This window comes from Empidonax traillii, unplaced genomic scaffold (genome assembly GCF_003031625.1).
Source record: "Empidonax traillii isolate 1590-97213 ecotype Southwest subspecies unplaced genomic scaffold, ASM303162v1 scaffold409:size521033, whole genome shotgun sequence".
Classification (NCBI taxonomy): domain Eukaryota; kingdom Metazoa; phylum Chordata; class Aves; order Passeriformes; family Tyrannidae; genus Empidonax; species Empidonax traillii.
Genome location: NW_020955602.1, coordinates 367,132 through 387,876, shown reverse-complemented (window position 1 = coordinate 387,876; position 20,745 = coordinate 367,132). Strand labels below are relative to the sequence as shown.

General features: G+C 37.7%; 1 protein-coding gene across 12 annotated transcripts in view; it reads right to left on the bottom strand.

Moving 5' to 3' along the window:
* The window catches only part of CACNB2 (calcium voltage-gated channel auxiliary subunit beta 2), a 252,581-nt gene that overhangs the window by 61,354 nt on the left and 170,482 nt on the right, over window positions 1–20,745 (bottom strand). The gene's annotated exons all lie outside the window — the stretch shown is intronic.

Below are 20,745 nucleotides of genomic sequence, written 5' to 3'. Positions count from 1 at the left end.
TTGAACCACTAACATCAAAACCAACCAATGAATTCCTCAGGAAGCAGAAGCTGTAGCTGACCCAGTAACCCTTGAGAGGCTTAGGAAAAGCTTAGAGCCTTTAAAAGCATAGCAGAGACAAGCTTCTGACAGATCCTTCATTATAAATACTGTTTCTTTACTGGAAAGAGAAAATCCTACCACCCCAGTGAAAAGACCTTGGGAGACACATCCTTCTTCTCTGAGGGAGTTATTTAATCAGACTGCTGAGAGAAGCACCATCCCATGGGATGCAGGAGGGTAAGGAACAGAGGGAGGGGACTTTAATTCCTGGGAAAATGCCTCATGAGGTCACGACATTACTGCTGATCCAGCCAAGAAAAGGGACACAACTGTTCCCAGAAGGAAGAGGGAAGAAGCAAACAACATGAAACCTTTAACCTTTTTGTTCACCCTATCAAAGTGGTCAACAAAGGGTAATGGTAGCTGACTAGCTTTCACTTCCCATAACCTCACAAACCACCAGACTCCCTGGCGTTGTCACTTCTCTCCCATCAACATTTCACGAACTGCTTCCAGTATTGTGAAGATTTTACCTTTTTTTTTTTTTTTTTTCTTTTATCACACTGGTATAGGTCTGTTGACTTGTTTGCTTCTTCATCTTACACATATAAGACTGGTTGAATTAAGTCCAAGCTATCCGTGTCTGACTTTAAAGAAAAAAACAATTAAGCTCATGATACAAATACTTGTACTCAGTACCAAGAATAGAAAAAGGCCAAAAGGCCAGGAAAGTAAACTTGCATGTTAAGCCCAGGCATAGCACTTCTATAAATGGGAAATGCATATGAAGGAGAGGACTAATATCTTCTGAGGCTTAGCAACTGCCACTCTTTTCCTTGCACACAGAGGAAAATGAGAACGTTCACAAGTAACACGAGTCTCTGAAGTAGAGGATAAAGGGTATCTTCTGGACAGACAATATGACAATATCTTAAGATTATAGCAAAAAATCTGTGACTTATTCGATTTTTTGTTAACATATGCTACAGAAGACGTGATTTGTGTGTCATCTTTACAGGCAATCTATGTACAGGGTAACTGAGTTACCAGACAGAAGACATAAATAAAGACAGCAATGAAAATATAGCAGTTCATATCTGCCACTCCTATGCACTTCACTAGTTCTTGTCCTCGAAAAAAACACTGTAGCCCTTCACAAAGAGTATCTTCCCTCGTCCCACCAGGACACGGAGGATGTCTCCAGCTTTAACTACAGGCATCCTCTTGGCCCTCATAGACCTTTCTGCAGGTTAGAGAAGTTTCCAAGTGCCTTCTGGATTTCACTGTCCTGACCTAATTCCTTCAGCCTAGGGCAAAGCAGCAGCCAAAACCTCTGTTGTTTCCCTTGCTGACAGGCTGTGTGGGGAAAAGACACAATTCCCCTCCAGTGCTCAATCCAGCTTCAGACTTTCCAACCTGGCTGGTCTCTGTGCCTCTGGTTATCCTGTTCCTCAGAAATCTCACTGACCACTGCAGTGCTCTCTCTGACTGTTGCTTTCCATTCAGTATCCTATCCCTCCAGGCCCCCAGGTTTCAGAGAGAATGGAAACTAATTGCAGTTTTTGAGCTAAATATTGTGGTTGCAGTGTCAGGATATCCTGTCAACACTGAGCAACATTACTGAACTCAGTTTGCTACCTTGGCAGGGAAACAAGTTAATGTGATTCCCTGGTAAATTAAAATGAGCAGGATCAGTCTTGGTTTTACTCCACCCTTTCAGCAAGGTAATATAATGGACAGATTTTCTTTTTTATTATAGTATACTAAAGCACGACCATCTTCCACATGCATGCCCAAGGAAGATGGAAGAGCACAGCAAACCATAATAACAAATTGCTTTAGTGAAAAATGCAAGTACGAACTGCATAAAAAACTTAAGAAAGCATTGCATTTCTCTTGACCAGAACTCTGGTGATAAAATCCTTATTGAACTTAATGGAGCGCATTAAGGTGACAAAGGAGGGAGCCCAGAGCGCAGCTAGCTGCTGCCCGAGGGGACAAGGTGGAATGGCTGTTGGCTGGTGCTGCTCTCCAAATGTGCCCCCACAGCAGTCGCTCCTGGCAGCTGCACCCTCCTCTCCTGGGAGGCTCATCCCTCCTCTTCTCACCCCTCTGTTTAATTCAGCTAAAATACAAAGCTGAACAGATAGTACGCCCATTAATTAATTTTTTAAGAATATACTATACAGGATCTTAATCAACAAGACAGTTGGGGGCTGTAGCAGATATTTCCACTAAAACTGTTCGGAGAGATGCTTCTTCCCAGCCTTGGTTATGGCATGCAAAAGGCTGCTGCTGAGAACAAGCTAAGGGAAAGCAACTCACTATCTACTGTATAAGCAGTCCATGAATGACAGATCTCCAGTCTCTCTGCTTTTGAGCAATTTTCTCTTCATAAAATAAAAAGTGAAATTGTTCTACAGGCTGTGAATTTTTATTTCATTTACTTGTTCCAAACTGTAATGAAGCTACATTGATCAAAAGTTACAGACTTCTTGCCCCAAATTATGCTTAAAAATTGATTTGGATTAGGGAGTATGGGTTTTGATCAAATTATTAGCAAACAACTTTTAGATAAGTGTAAGAATAGTTTTGCTTAAGTTACATAAGTATAAAAAATAACAACCACTTTCCAGAAGTTAATCTATTTCAGAGTAAGTTAATCTTATCAGTCTTTGGTAAGGAAAGGGAAAAAAAAAATTCTTCAAGTAGTTTTATCCAAACCCATAAGGAATCAGATGCTTAATTTTGCCTCTGACATACCTTGTCAGACAACTTCTATATCCATCAGAAAGTTCCCTGGCAACTGAAAATACAACTCATTAAGGTAAAACAATCTACATGGTAAAAATCAAGAGTGAAGTATCCTCTAAGGTGCTATCATGACAGGAGAATACAAATAACTAATTGTTTTCAAAGTGTCATAAACCGGATGTTTTGAAATAATGTCTATTGCTAATTTAAAACAAAAATGTGTTTAATAAAGATGTTGGTGAAAGTGGTCAAAAAGAAAAGCTTTTGGGTTTTTTTATTGCATTAATTCACCAGTAACAATTTTGCATTTAATACAAGATGCTTGAATTTCAATTAGCTATCCAAGTATATGACTATATAATCAATTCCAATTTAGCAGGATTACTGTCCTCCATTCGATATTATTATTTCCATTAGTAACCTTTGCAACTAATATGATAAAAACTATGAATTGTGAAGGCCATTACTTTAATGCAATAATCATAAATTGCCTTTCATTCGACATTAGTCCTGGACAAAAAAATGACCAAGCATCACAAAGGGTAATTAAGAAATCACATATATAACTTCAAGTATAAAGAATATCACATTGAAGAACCAGTCTCAAAGGGGAAGTTGGAGAGACAGAAATCCTGAATAACACATCTTTCAAGGAGGAAAAGGTAAGCCTCTTCTTTAAAAATACAAAATTACTAACACAGCAAATTCTTACCAGAATAATACAGATCAAGGATAACCAGTGAGCATGCATAGACTAGGACCATGGCAAACAGTTTTTCCTTTGTTCTTACTCTGCTGTGTAACCAGCTCAAAGAATGGGAGCATTTTACCGTGGAAAAATGTTGCACAGGTCTAAAAGACTACAATAAAGAAGCTTATATTGCTAGTTGCATGCATTCATGATTGACTAAAACTTGAAGTTCACAGCAGAAACTGTGAAGTCACAGGTATTCAGATCTGTGATGTGCTATAAATATAGATAATTTAGGTCATAACCATAAGAGATACAAACAGTCCTCTGAGATAATCTTCATGTGACATTGTTATTACTTTAAAAGGAGTATTTCTATAATAACTCTTGATTAAATATAGAAATATGACAGCAGTGACTAAAACTAGATGCTATATGGCTTTTCTGTTAGATTATTCATACAAATCTGGCTGTGCAGTCACTGGACAGAGAGCACTAAGGCTGCTCACAACAAAACCGGTTTTCTTCTTGCTAAATCAAAGTCTCCTTTCTAGGCATTTGCCATTTATAAAGATATATTCTAGAATGTTTTTAGAGATACAAACTCACATCAGAAAGAAAAACCAATCAACCAAATAAACAAACTAACAAACAAAACCCCAAGGCTGTGTCTAGCCTTTGTCACAAAAAATAATTTGAAATAGATACTAAACACTTCATATTTCACCTACTGTCGTCACTGTCTCTGTTAATTCCCAGAACCCTTGAACTCATGAAGAGAGTAATGTGCTGGAGTATCTAAGTTACTTGCTGAGGTTATTCAGATAAGAAGTTATTCAGATAATAACTTCAGCTGAAGTTATGCAGTTAAGGAACATTCACATTTCTCCCCCCTCCACCCCACCCCCCCATCCCCCATCAGTTGACAGCTTTGTGAAGGCAAGAAAGCCATGTTGCCAATATGGTTAATTTTAACATCTTAGGTTATTCAGTTCTTACTCTAAAAGTCCATGGTCTTAGAGTTTTATAATTTAGTTGAACTCCAAATTCTCATTACAATAAAATTTTAAAAGCTAATATTCTAGTCCTCACAATTGCGATAGAAAGCTTGAAAATATTTCCCAAACCTTTCCTAAGGGGTCAGAAACTTAGGAGCATATTTAATAAATTAGATTGCTTTTAATGTTAATCTTGTGACTTCTTGAGGTCTGCAACTGGAGAAATTGCATTTACTTCTCCAATCTTTCCCCCCCATTTATTCACATCCCTTCAATACAACTTCATCACAAGCTGTGCTTCTTAGATCTCCTAGATTCTGCTTTTTTGAAGTTCTTTGGGGTTTTCTCTCTCTCAAAAGGCTCTCACCACATCCTCTCTCCCTTCTCCCACTATCTCTGCCCGGCCCATCAGACTTCGGTGCCACCATGATGCCTGTCTGATATCTGTAAAAATCTTCTCCTTCCAAAGGCTCAATGGGGAAAATGGGAGAAATGTCACCTGGCAAGTGAAGGCGCAGAAAAACAGCAACATTCTACAGGCCTTGGAGACAAAGAAATAAAGATGTACTGTCTCTTGTGACTGGCCAGAAGCTTATCGTTAAATTAACACCACAAGTTTGAGAGTCTTGTCTTCCCCTATCTGGAGAGGACTGGTCCTAACTGATATTTTCTGTTCCTAACAGAAATTATCTAAGTCCAGGTAATTGCTATGCACTTTGCTTTATCTTTTGCTTAGCTCTGCACAACTATATTGTGTAATACCTATTAGATATGTTTTTGCAACTAATGAAGAGAAATAACAAACAATGAAACTGTGTGGAGTGCACGGTCTGTATCTCTACAGTAAAATGCAGCAGAGAGGAGTCCAGGTGAGGGATGAAGGCAGAGGCTTTGAACGACCCTGGGGGCTCAAGGGCTAGAAGCAGCTTGCCTAGTGATCTGTGACTGGCCATTAAACAAGTGCAACTTTGGGCATTGTGTGTAACCCAATTATGGGTAAAAGGAGAAGAACCTTTTACCTGAGCTGAGCATGAAGCACAGCACACACCACACACAGCAGCTATAGTTTTAATGCAGAATTAAAGCCCAATGAAGCCCCAAAGCATAATGACAAACAGGCAAGAACAACCCAAGATGGATCCTGTATGGAAGACGAAGAAATCACAGTCTGAGAACTGGGCTCCTCCCAGTAAAGGACACTGCAACGACTCACTGCACCCCCACCCTAAACACAACAGCTGTCACTGACCTTAGGACCCAGTGGTGCAGAGGGTAAAAAAGGGAAGATATTAGAAAGTTTGTGTGTATATCTTTTTAACTGTTTATAATTCTAAAATGTTGAAATTGGAATGACAATAGTTCTTTGATGAAACTAACAATAAACTCCTGACTTTCCAGATAAAGTGCTTCCTTTTGTCCATTCCTTTTATGAGTCAAAACTTGGTAATAATTCAGCCAACTTTTTCTCAAAAATCAATTCTCCCAAATCAAATATGTTTGTGTTTAAAAGTGAAAAGTAAAATTCAGCTCGTTTTTCCTACAGATTACAGCAGAGAAAGCTCAAAGATTTTTTGCCTTCTCAAAAAAAATGCATGTTTTTAGCTAAACTTTGCTAGATGAATGGACAGCATTAAGTCATGGTTCTTTATCACAACATTCAAATTTTTGCTTCAAAACTTTCCAATAAGCATCCAGCCAAATCTGTTCAGTATCATATTTCTCATGTATTTCTTCCACTCTTTTTAAGATTCAAGATTTACAAATACATTCATTTTTTTATTACTACAATTCATAAATAAACCAAAACCAAAGTTCACTACGGTTGTATTTAGATTTTTTTGTTTTATAGAGAAAACTGATATTTGTAGAAATATGGGCTAATTATGGAAATTATACTTATTATACTTTTTAAAGCAAACTATAAATGCAAAGACACATCTAATGCACCAGAAGCAGACACAACCATTCCCATGTCTCTCAAGCTATACCTGTACTCTGTTTTCTTTTATAAAAAGTTAAGTTAGAAATTATGATTTTCCCAAACATGTATGACATTACAATTAACCTTCTTCTTGGTCTCCTGAAATTTCAAACTGAGCAACATCAAAAACATAAGATAAAACTTGTAAAAAATTTTGGCTATGCAGGACTATAAACCAGATTTTCACTGATGTTTTTCTCATGTGCATGTTCATACATTTGGTAAGTAAAAGAATAACAGAAATCTTTTGAGTGAAATATTGTTCAGTTCTAAATTGCCAAGAGCTATTTTTAGCCTTTGAAAGTACCAAATGTTCCTAAATAGGACAATAAAGATAGAGCCACACCCAGGATTCAAGAAGCAAATACTGTCTTTGTCTTTATCCTTTCCATGTATAATGCTGAGGGCTATAAAATCAGAGTCCCTCAAAACTTCATGTTTTCAAATTCTCTACTTCAGCATAGCAAAGAGTCCTTTCAGAGCTCCTGATCTGGAAGCAAGTGCCGACCACTATATGAACTGACAGAAAATGTTAGATGGTTAGAGTGAAAACTCTAACTTTGAAAACTCAGAGATCCAACCAACAAATGAGGCATAAAAACATGAAACATTTTTCTCACTGTTATTTAGTAATCTTGAAGGGTGATCTGTAAAAATATGTTTGATGTATGAACAATTTAATATCTCACATTCCACTAGATTTGCAATCACTGCACCTTCTTTTATATGAAAAGACAACATTCCTCTGTCAGAGAAAAATAACAATAAGCAAAGGAAACACGGCAAGGGAAACTCACTGTAAGGAATGCAAATGCAAGAGAGGTGAGTGCAGTGGCATTATTTGCAATGGTAAACCACACTATAAATATCAGAAATGTAAAATGCCTGTGTTCTTTCACTAGACCAAAAGAACATAGTAATTAAAATCTATCAACTATAGAGATGTCCTATTCTATTTAACAGACATGTAGACTACTGCTTTTACCAATATTGCACATACCTTGCAGTCTTTGTTATCACTACACACAAACTGGACAGGAAGAAATGTTTCAACCTTAAGGAAGCAAGCAGTTAAAGAAACAAAGAACCAAGCAGCAATAGCAATACTACTCTCATACTGTGGACCAGAGATAATTTTCAAAGAAAGGAAGAACATCTGACACATTGGAAGATTACTAAAAACGTCAATTAACTTAAAAAAAATAACAGTAGAAATCTATTAACAGACTCTGAAGAAGTTACCAACTTCTTGAGAAACATCCACAGCTGATTTTGAACACATTATCAACAATATTTTAAGTGGATGGCACATGATGAAAAAGAGGTGCCAAAAATCAGGGATTTCACGGTTTTGGGGCCTCACTGTGTGTATGGTAACTTGCATGTCATCATGCAAAAGGTTTTCCTGTCTTGAAAATCAGGCTTAGTAGAAAAGAAATCCACCACAACTCACAAGGTTTACATAATAGATTAAGATAAGACATGCAGGATAACTAGAAAATGGTATCTAAGGTACCACAGAAGTTAAAGTTTTTCAGATTGTATTTCTCAAAGATGAAAGAGTACCAGATACTAAACAAACAAAAAAAAAAGTAAAAAACAAACTACAGCATCTTTTAAATCAGCGAGGAATGAGATAACTATGTAAAGCTTGAAGAAGAAACCTAAGAACAACAAGTCTGTAAGGAGTAGTAGGCACGGTTCTTGTGCAGCAAGTGGACAGGAATTAGGAGCGCTGGTCACTAATACTCTATCAAAGTTATGACAAGTTCACTTAAAAATCTCCACTGAATCCATCACATATGTTGCACTAGATCATTCATGCAAACTAGCTAAGATATCTTATCAGAAAAAATAGAAACAAACCACAACACATAAAGCTCCCAAAAATCAAGCAAAACAGAAAAAGTCCAAATATACACAAAAAATAGAGCATGAAATGAGAGTTTATAATATATATTGTGATAACTGCTCAGCAGTAGCAAGCAATGCATGCTAAGGAAGGAGTATACATATAGCCAGAGAGATCTAGGTGGCAAAGAAAGATGTAAAAAAGAAACTATTTTTAAATAATGTGAACAGGGGAAAGAACAAGAGGAAGAAGAAGCAGCAATCATTACAAAGTCTGAGCCCAAAAGGCTGTTTCACTGACTTCACATTTGGTTAGCATTCAATATTCAGAGCCCACAGCCTTACCCAAATCTTGACTAAAACAAATTAGGTACTTTTTTCCCCCCTTTATTTCTACAGATTATTCATCAAGCAAATAGTCCTGAAATAAATATGAGGTGCTTTATAAACATATGGAAATAGCTGGTAATTGTGATTTATAAAGCATCATGAAACACCAGGGAAAATCCTAACCATATCTAGAGAAATCAGCACTGAATCAAGTTAGAGCTATCTTAGAGGAAGGGAAAAAAAGGTTCATGCCTTGAGAAGGAATCCAGACAAGTGAAAAAAGTTGTGTTATATCTGAGATATTTAGTGACTGCATTTACAGTCTCTTTTACATTTTAAAATGGAACTGGTCATTTATTTCACATGAATTCACCTACTTTTTGACACAGGACACCACACAGGTATGATTTGAAATATGAGTGGCCATTTTTAAAAGATTTAAGACTTGAAAATAATATAAGTTTCTGTATATACACACAATTTAAACTCTGTAGTTATGTTTCCATCTTGTTTGAAATATAAGTCTTATATTAAGCACAACTACTTTTCACAGGTTAAAAGTAGCCTTTGTAAAAAAGACATTCTGAATTTAGAGAAAATGTGGACTACTGTTACAAAAAAGCAAATGGAATGGATTAATGCTCTATTCATGATAAAATTATATAAAAAAGAACACCTAAGAACTGTAAGGAAATCATAAAAGTGTGCCTTTGGAGGGAATTCACACATGCAATGATCCCTTTTGTCACTGCTGCTAAAAATAAGAAAGTTCCTGTTCTGTCTCAAGGCAGCTTAATTCGTGTGTTGTGAATTTTACCAAACTTGCTAATTGATTAGCAAACACATAAATAAAGGCAGTTGAGAAAGACCCTGGAAACTAGACTAGACGTTGAAGGATAGATGATGTGTGCTGTATACACAGTTGGGTTTATTTCCACAGCTGAGGAGCCATCTACTAGAGATGAAGGAATTCTGCAAAGGAGGTTGTAACCTTCCCCTCAAAATTTCCTCTCTCCTCTTTAAACAAGAGCCAATTTTCAAGATTTGCAAAAATGGCATTTCCTTACTGTGACTGGTTCCTCTTCCATGTGACAGCAACTCCCAGCCCCTCCTCACCCCCCGCATCACCACCTGCCTGTAGAGATGCTCCAGCCAGGCAGGGAGGAAGGGAGCAGGCTGCCTGGGACTTGACCTCATCACCGCGATTAACAAGGACAAACTGAGCAAAAGGGGAAAAGGAAGAATTAGAAATCTGATGAAAGTAACAGGTCAGGTAAAATATAAAGAGAGATGGAGAAAACTAGGATAAAACCATCACCAAACAGAGCTGTTGTAGTTGTCCTAAAAGATGCTGATCTGGATGCAATTCTCCATTCTCATGAAATCTAGAAAAAAACTTGCACTTCAGAAAATTTGGACTAGTCAATTTATGTCTAAACATAAAGTAGCTATCCACTCTATAAAGTATTTTTTTGAGAAACACAGAGGTGGGATGAATGGTCCTGGATCAGATGTCACATACTCATTTTTTATGAAGTAGAACTGTTTTAAAATGTACTTTCAAGAGTATTTTAATAATGAAATTGAACTCTAATTCAGAATGACCTTCAGGTATGTCTTTATGCTTATTTTCAATTCCTTTCAGCCAACATTCTCACCATAATTAAATGCTATCTTTCTATGATCCCCATCTTATGTTCTCCTATTGCTCTGCAGCCTCTCTTCTGATCCCAAACTGCAATTTGGATGGCAATGGGGTGAACAGGATCACAAAACTGATACTCTTCATAGCTATTTTTACTCATTAGGTTACATTTAACTCTAATACTTCTCAGTTTTATTTTCTCATGCAGTCACGTAAAAGCTGTTCCAGCACCAGAGCTGGATCACGGCATTTATCTGTAGAAAATACTGCGTTAATTTTCATGATGTTAACTGATTAGTGTAGTCTAATAGAAAACAAAAATAACTGCCAATGAATTCTGATTAGAAATGTGTTTAAATACAGTATATTTGGAATATGTTCCTTTTTCAAATGTAAACTTCATTTGGCTGATGACTTCATGTCTTTAAGTGAGATAAAAGCACTTGGCTTCATAGACTACATTTTGACTTAAAGTTGAAAGAATTTCACTATTTATGTGCAGAGATTTGCTGCAGCCTACTAACAAACACACAGACTTCTTTCACAGTCAGTGTAGGCTCATTTCTTTACCTGTATCTACTATTTGCATATATGCATTATACATGTAATAAGTGCCTGCCTTGATAGACATTCTGAACTGATCACAGTAATTTTAAAAAAATTGCAAAAGCCTATCTACTAACTTCTACTTTAACTAGACTAAATATAATGACTAAGCCAAGGCTTGAATACAAAATTCATCTTGTGATTTAAACATTCTACAGTAAACAAAATATGTTACTCAAAACTGGCTTTCTGCACATGCACCCTACCTCCTCTCAGCTTAAGGGAAGTAGGAGTGATTTAGGGTCCATTTAATATATAACAGGTTTTTTTTCTATAAGTTCTAGAATGACATTAAAATATACTTCTCCTATTCCTCTGAATTTGAGACTAATGGTTTAAATATGGTATACATGTTACTAAATAGATCTATTAGATTTGTTTTGTAATTAAGCTGATCCAAGAAATTCACCTTTTAGTGGGGTTGAAACCAGGTATTAAAGCAGATACTGGGAGCAAGACAGTGTCAATATGGGTTTCAGCATCATCACTGGCCATGGATGGCTTTACACATGCCAGTCTGAGTTGGCTTTTAGCAAGGATGTTAAATCTTGGAGCTACTGGTTAGGCAGTAGAAGCAATTTAAATGTTTTCTACCTCTAAGAGCCAACTGGAGGAGAATCAGGTGTTAAAGCTTCTCTTGGCCATCCCCACGGTGGGAGACACAGAGAAAGTGTGTGTTGGGACTCAGAAATGAATAAAATATGAGAAAAAGATCAGAAACATCTGCAGAACGTTCAAAGAAGATTTGAGAGATTTTATCCCCTCAGTCCCCTTTCAAAATGAAACAACTTTGTGCAAACAAAGAGTGCTCAGACGATGTGCAGTGAACCCCAAGAAGTGGTTCATTATTATTAACTGTTTTCTGAAAAACCACCATACTCAGCACTGTCTTACATATGATAGAGTGATGGATGAGATGCTTACTGCTTTAATACAGTATTTAGTACCCTTCATTTGGCCTCTTACAACTAATTAGAGAAGCCTTACTCTCCACGCATAAAATTTCTTTGGGTGTTATTCAACTCACTGCTAAATTTGACAGTGTTATGCAAGAACATGTGCATCCCCCACCTCTGCAAAAGGTTTCTCTCCTATGCATACTCGATATTGATTTCACACACGGCCCAGCATTTGCTAAAGCTGTTTTTGTCCTCAGTAGTTAAAGCAACACATAGCAGCTGTTCAACCGTTGCTAGAAGGAATCATATGCTTAATTTGCTGAGTCTTCAACAATTTACCTTCCTTTTACTGTTCTAAAGGCCTCACACTTCACTAAAGATCTCAAACTTTATATAAAATGTGAAGAATCAAAGTCACGAGAAATACTGAATGTACTGAAAAAGCTACTAGAAAATAAGGCCTTTTTATTTGAGCAAAAATCTACTATAATAGTGACAAGTAAAAAGTATGTTTTTAAGATTTAGAATTCTGGAAAAAATTGACAGAACTTTACAGAAACACATATTTTGACTCCCTGGAAATGAATCTGTGTGAACAGACTGATCAATTAAATTTTTATTCTTTGAACAAGATGAATTTGCCTTTTTAGACCTTGATTAGCTGCTTAATTTACAACTTAAATTCAAACAGTATGTTCTGAACTGCCCCAAAACATTATAAGATATTACCTTCTATTTCTATTCAAAGTTCTTCCACTGAAAAAAAAGCATCAACAAATTTCAGTGATTTAATAAGACCTCCTTCAACTTTTATTTCCACCTGAACTTCCAGAAAGCTCCATAAGAAGAAGGAAAAAAAACCTGGAGCAAGAGAAACTAACTTAACTCCCTGAAATAAATCAAGAAAAATGGTATCCAACTAAGGTCTCCCATATTTCTCCAAAATGCTTAGATATTTCTTAGCCCTGCATTGGAGAAGGGATCAGGACATGAACTTTTCTCCAGATGTATTAACACCACATAAATCCTCATGTGTACTTTGTCACTTCATATCTTCTACTTAAAATATTCAAAACAAACCAAATAATTTTAACAGGGAAGAAAATTGTTCATGGGTTTGGACATGGAGATTCCTCAGTTAGCTGTGGTTTATAGAAATTTCTGAAAAGAAATGAGTTTATTGATGGCAATCAACACTTCTTTTTCAAATCTTTTTAAAAGAACCAGCATAGTGTTCTTTTATGATGTCTAGAGCTTGATGCTATGATTATGTGGATAAACAGAATCCAAACAGACATTGTCATAGCAATACTGACACTGAATACTCTATATAAGCACCCAAATTAACTATCTGACAAAAAAACCCATATGCTTTATGCATCGTTTCAAATAAATGAATTTAGGACTTAAAGTTATTTTATTTTGTATAGATGCATAAAAAACTTGACAGTATCAGTAAGACTTCAGTTTTTCTACAGTTTTTCAAAAAGAGAAGTGTTTCTGTTTTGACAACTAGTAAAATTTACACATTTACAAGGGGTTTTAGTTTTGTACAAACAGTTGAGAACAAGATACAAGTTATAGCTTATTTAGTGGCCTTTCTTCTCTGCAGTTCCAGGATCTCATAAAGGAGTTTTCTTTAGTGGGCATGGTTTGTTACAGGTAATGTGGGTTTTTTTCCTGTCAAAAGATCACTGTGGTGAGAACTTCAAATCAGGATTAAAACACACAGGGAGACTCTGTGGGAAGTCATGTACAAGAACAGACCTTCATGGTGTCTAGAATTAATGATCATAGCTTCAAGAACCCAGTGGTGCAAAAAACCTCAGAAAAAACATATCAAAAACTGTCTTTGAGATGACATGAAAGATGCATATGGGATGGTATTTATATTATATGTTCCAAATGTCAAATTAGGTTTGTCTTCATTCCTGTCTAAGTGTGCAACAGTCCTGCATAATGGTAGACAGCCTATTGCTCATGAATACAGGGAAATTGCTGCAGCACACACTGAAGTTGAAGAAGAAAACACAGGTTTACTTCTGACTGTTAGAACACAGCTATCAACCAGACTGCATTAGGCGAAATTTCTAGCCTGGATGTGCCAGGGCCATCTAGGAAGAAACGCTGAAATATGTTATTTTTGAGATCAAAGTAAGATTTTCTCTATTCATGACAGAGTGAAGCAGATACATTACCTTATGCCTTTTTATGTCTTGCTCATATTCCTGGAATTAAGTAACAAGTGTAGCCGTGTCCCTGTTCACATCAGACAGCCTCTGAAGGAAAGTCCTGAAGAGCACTCAAATTCATCAGCAACTGGTGAACACCCAACAGCACGAGCACGTGCTGCTGAATCAGAAACTAGGATTAGAGGTAGGTTAAGTGCAAGATCCCACGCCACAGTGGAGAAGGTGGACTTCTCAGATGAAAAAGTACACTCACTTTTCTAGCCTTGTGGCTTTGAGCAATGACTGTACCCGTGTGTCCATGCTCAGCACACCACTGCCTATGAGGTTGCACCACATGCACTGTGCCTAACTAACCTGGGCTTTGATTAACCTTCCCAAAACCAAAGAACTGAGCAGCTGGGGATGGAAACTTCTTAAACTAATGCTGTGGAGCCATCAATAGCCACTGCCATGAAACTGCGCTGCCAGAGAGACACAACAGTAAAAAGGTGCAAGAGAGACATTGTCAAGGGTGAGAAACACAAGGTAAAAGTTGAGTCTTTCAAACCTGCTCAAGAATGCCAATATTCAGCTCCCCATTTCTCCTTCCCACTGGATTTTCTGCAAGCTGAATCACAGAACAAAGTTGTGTCAATCAAGTTCCAAAACTCTTTTGTCCCCTAACTTCCCCTCATCCTCAGGTCTGTGCTGTAATCAAAGGCTTCCAAGAAGCTCCTGGTTTGAGAGCTCCCATTGGAGATTTTACCCAGCACTGAGCCTAATGCCAAAACAAGCTCTTGCTCTGGAAGGCAAACAGCAAGGATGTGGATTAAGATGGGTGATTTAATCTGGCGATTTTATGCTGAGTAGAGTTTAAACTAGGAGTAAGGAATCTTTTCCTTTCGGAGGAACAACTGTTTCAACTGCATTAGAGTTCACACATATATAGGCACATACACCAGCACAGCCCTGCCTGTTTACCTCACAAAATGGAAGCACCCATTTCCTTTGCCACAAGCTGCTGGAGTTATCGGGGTCTCCAAGTCACTGCCAGCTGCACAGTGACAGAAACTGAAAACACTTCTCTTCCCCATCTTCCTGTCATGAAACATCACATCCCTGTGCCCACAGAAGACAGCTTGAGAGCTGAAAGACAGCTGGAGAAGGCAGGCCCATGCTCAGCCCCAGCAGACCAGGTCCAGTGAACACAACAGGGCTACTTTGAAAGCAGCACAGTTGAGCACTTCCCTAGTGGGTCTGTGTTACATTTCAATTGGATAAAACAACAAGGAAACACCAGGGCAGAAGGCAAGGAAATGTGCATTTTGTGGGTTAGTCACGTGCCTCACTACAAAAAGGGAATAAAGGGTCAAAGTAATGAGAGAGCTGGGATAAGCACAGTACATTCCTTTACAGCTCCTCTGGGAAGGATACTTTCAGCTGTAATTTGACTGCTACTGAAAGTCAGAAATAGATTTGCCTTTCCAATTCCTGCCATTTATTACTGCTGATTATTAAAAGAAATGTGCACAGCTGATTTGCAAGATGGTAGATACCCACGGCTGCTTCTCATTTTCACTTCAGTGAGTGTTTCTCTTATGACGGACAGAGGTGATGGTGAGACGGAGTAACCCCAGGTGCTTTGTGTTCATCTCTCTTACTCCAAGTGAAATATTAGAATCCAACAACTTTTAAAAACTCAATTTTCAAATAATTGGCAGAATGGATGGAGCCAAAAAGCAGCAGACACACCTCTTCTCTGATTTCAACAACCTGACATCTCCAGTCAAAATAATCAAAGCAGCTGCAGTTTGATCCTTCATCTTCCCTTTCAAGATGTTTTCTCCCTTTCTTTTCCTCCAGTCACTGAAAAATGATGACTTGCAGATCAATAACACAAGTATATTTGCACAACAAAACTCAAACCATGGGGTGCATCCTTGCTCTTCATACCTGTCAAATGCAGATTTGTTCAAAATACTGAAAACAAGGCATCAGTTTTCAAACTGGATTTCAGATTCTAGATGTAATAAACAACAAATCACCTTGAAAATATGTCTTATCTTCCCAAAAAGAGAATAAAAGACAGTCTCACTAGCATGTATTTAAGTCATATATTTACATTCCAAGAAGCAAAACAGACTCGCTTCTAAGAATAATCAAATGAGAAGTTTGTATTTTAATGTCAGTTATGGGAAGCAACCGAAAGAATAAACAGAAAAGTAATATAAAAATTACAGTATGCTAAAATCACCCAAATATGGGTAAGGAGGATACTAAGTAAATTAAAGCTGAAGATAGTAAAGAAAAATAAAATGAGAGAAATCTTTGAATTCTCTGCAATAATATTTATCTGAATTTTCTGCACAGTTGTACTGCTTGACACCAAATCATTTTTTAAAGAGGTACCATTTTCATGTCTTGCAAACAATAAAACTGGATTTAAATACAACCCTCTTTAACCATGTAGTAAGGAGATGAAGTGGTTTTAAGAAAAATAACTCCAAGAAGTAATATGTCAGTGGGTATTATCTCATCTAAAGCTAGTGAATACCATCTGAAACATACATGTTAAGATTTCATGTCAGATTCAATACAAATATTTGATTGCTTTCTTACTTGTTAATAGAACTGAATTTGTTCAATCAAGTAAGTAAAAATAATACTAGGTAGTTGTAAAAGATGTAGGACTAAAGCCCATTGGCAACACTTACATCACAAAGATTAAAGGAGAAGAGTAAATGGTTACCCATATTTTCACAAAGGATAAATGTCTATTTAATTTTGACATTTTGTGGCAGCGGAAAATTTATCTCAGTACATACACTTTACCTCAGGACTGATTATTTTATCATTTGGGAATACAACCCAGATGGCTAAGAAATGCTGAAGGAAAATGTTGATGCAGGATTGGAGGTTAATGTACAGAGGAAGTGTTCAGAGTTTTCTGTAGGTTCCACAGGTGAATGTTAAGGGAAGTTCATGCTATGTTTATTGCTCTAGGATTTGCACTGGCTTTAGACAAAATATAGAGGAAAAGATGGCAGGAACACACCCAGAAAATACCCAGAACACAACCAGAAAAGCATCCGTGTGGCCTCTCTGAATCTTCATTTTTAATTAATTTCTCTTACCATGAATTATGCAGAATCAAGACACTCTTCATCGTTCAAGATGAGTTTTGCACTTACAGTGTTCCTACCCTGGGAATGCACAGTATCTTCCTTCCAGGTATCACAGGATTACTTTGGGCTCCTACTGATTTTTCTTAAGTTTTATACAGTCTGTGACTAGTTTATGTAACTAATATTAAATTTTCCAAAGGAAATGCTTTTCAACTGGCATCTAATGTCAGTCTAATTTTGTACCAAAGCACTCTAATGATACCTATAGTTAGAACTTATTGGCATCTTGCATGTAATGCTACAAAAAAAGTTGCAATTATGAAGGAAAAAAGAGATTATTTTTGAAGCTTCTTTCCATTTTTTCCCCCCTGATTACATACCAAGCCAAAACTACAGATACCTGGTGGTTTTTTCTTTTTTTTTTTCTTTCTTCCTGTTCTCTTGGGAGGGTGGGTTAGTGAAAAGGGAAGGGATTCAGATCTTTGCCAAGGACTCAAGAACTGTGACTGGAGGTTTGCTTTCATTGCAGATGAAGTACTTCTCTGCATAATAACACACATCAGCTGGGTGTCTGCTTGAACTGAAATCAGGTTAGTTCCTTCAGCATAACAAGGAGAAAGCACAATGCTTTGCTGTCCAAACAAGTCTTTGTCCAAGGCACTGCACCACTTCATGTGGATCAGTGTGAGCTGGGGCACCTCTGCAAGGCGGACCACCTGTTGCCTGCAATGAAGTCCTTACTCTGACTCAATCTTGCTTTCAAAAAGCTCATGACAGTCCACTACCAGCTCTGATCATAGGATAACTTTATTCTCTGACAGAACCTTTATATTTTCTCACAAGTTAATACTTTGGTACAACAGTTCTCCCTGTATACAAAAAAACTGTTTTACAGCCAGATGTAGAATATTAGTGGCCAGTTCAAGTTATCAGTGATAGTTAACTAATGCATGCAAAAATATATACAAATGTATATCCATTTGGGCACAGGGATGTGCATATGGATATATGTAGTATATACATGTATGTATAAGCACAGACAGGTGCAGAACCACAGACATTTAAAATCAAACATTACAATCATTATAGTTACTTTTAACAATGGCCTGTGCCCTGAAATCCTATTTTCCCCTCTATATTTGACTCAGTATTCTCTTTTAAGTAAAAAGACATATGTTAACCATTAAAAACCCATGGTATCCAGGTAGCTGGAACAGCTGGTGATAAAAGCAAAGCTCTGGATTACGGTGTACTGCCTCAGACATTGTAAATCAGACCCTACAAACCTCAGGAAAGTTAATGAACCAGGTCATATGTGTCTTAAATGGAAATTACTTTGCTTAGAGCAACCAGCAGCATCTATCTCTATCTACATCAGCGAAAGTGCTCGTCTTTGTGCCAGCCTGAGCAGCTGCAAAGGCATATCATAATTCCTCCTTTCCCATGCCACACCCACTCCCCACCAGTCACAAAGAACATCCCCAAGGCCACTTCTCATGCTCCAGTATGATTCCCATGACCCTCAGCAGCTTCTGTTGACCCCCACAGCAGCATCTGGACCGACACCCAGACCCATCAGTCACCACCAGGGAGGGCTGGCCTGAGCACACTGTATCTGCAGCTTGGCTCAGCAGATACAGGTGGGATGCAGGCCCATCAGGGCTTGGGAGCCTCTGCTGTAACCTGTGCAGTGCCAGCCTGCAGCAGAGGCTCACAGTTACCTGGCTGGGTCCGCCAGAGAACTGCAGGAGGAGGAGCACAAAAATGTACAGGCGAGGATTTGAGACATACAGATGTTTGCACCTGCCTTACAACACCTACTTTGGTTAAAATATTTCTTTGAGAATTCTTTTAATAAAGAAGTTATTTAGTTTTACACAAAGTACCACTGGTATTTTTGTCCTTTATAAGGTAATTTAACCATACAGAACAAGTCAGAGCAGACATCTCATCAAGGGAGCAAGCAGCCTCATGTGAAAGCAGTAGGTGACAGCAGACAGAAGAGCTGTGCTTGTCCTCGGAACTCCTTCTCAGCATGGCCTCTGTTCCTTGGAAACAACTTATCTCTTTTAGCTATTATTTGAAGAATGTCAGGATACTAAAGTATCTATCTACAGTTAGGTATCTAAATGTAGGCTGTGTTAATATCGCTCTACTCCTTTTTTTCCTACTTACACCCAAGAAGCAGAAGTGAAAATATTATGATACTTACTAAATAGATCTGATCACTGTGTAATCACAGAATGAATGGGAGATGACAGATGGTTTTTAATTAGAGATAGTACTCTCTCTGGGGCATTTGGTTACAGGTTACATGAGACCCCACTGGAAGAAAGAATTCCAGCCCCCAAACAATGCAGCCCAGTGGCGAGAACAGATAAACTGTTCAGGGAAATAACCAATATAAAGACAGGCACTAGTGTGAAATAGGTGTATACACTTAAATTGAAGACAAAATAGATCATGAAAAGAAACAAGAAAAAAATATAGGTCACAGACAGTATAAAGGAAGTTGCTTTACATTCCAATGCTGCAGTCTTAAGAAAAAGCAGCAGCAATTAGTGAAGAAAATGAAGAAAAAAGTATCTGTAACCTGATTCGAGCAGATCCAGCAATGCAGAACTCGCCTGCAGCTAAGCAACAACCAGATTTGCAACTGTAGTTTGGGATCAACAACTAAGTTTTTTCTAGCTACACCACTCTACCAGCTCCCATGTAATCTCAGCAACTCTGACACGCAACATTAGTGACCTAAATGATAACATGCAATGAAAGTATTCTAAAACAAAAGGGCAAATGAGAGGAAATGAATGAAAAAAATATTATCGTATACATAAGCTGCCACAAAGTACTATCCTATCTTGTTATAGCTTTGGGTGCTGTTCAGCACCATGATATTCTCATAAGCGAGAGAAAACAGAAAGAGTCTCCATGATGGAACAAGCTGACATAATATACGGACACGCATCAAGGTGATGGGCAGTTCTGGTCTGTCAAAAATACTACTGCAGCTTCAGCAGACATACCTCAACTAGCTTTGCAGCTGCCTGGTAACAGCATGGGGTCATTCTGAGGCTGTGAAACCTGCCTGAGAGTGAATAAATACTCAAATAACTAGTCTTGGCACACTGCACTGGATAATTACATCTGACAATCTTTTTTTCATGCCTTTATCCTGCTACACCTTTCAAGCTGTGGTCCCCAATCCATGCATGGGGACACTTAGGACTCTGTATTATTACTCACAGTCACAAGCCATCACCACTACTACAGTACACACCAAAAAAGCAAAACACCACAGCTTATATTATTGCCTAAGAGGCAGCAAAGGGATGTCTGGTATCAAAAGTTCAGTGGTTCACCATCTTAAAATAAAAAGTATTTAAATGGTATTTTAAGCTACAGCTACGGATATTTCAAATTTTTACAACCTCTTAAGAGGATGCTTGGCAGTGGAGCACAAACAAAGAGCTGAGAGGAACTGAGATTTCCTATTACGAACACAATTACTGACTTCTGAAAGGCCAAAATCTGATTTTGACAGTTATTTAAGAAGTTTCAGGAGCAAAGGATGTTGAGAACAATCTGTTACAGAGAACAAAAAGCTGTCCCTTAGTCCTGGAGAAACAGAACCTGGATTATTAATTGGCAC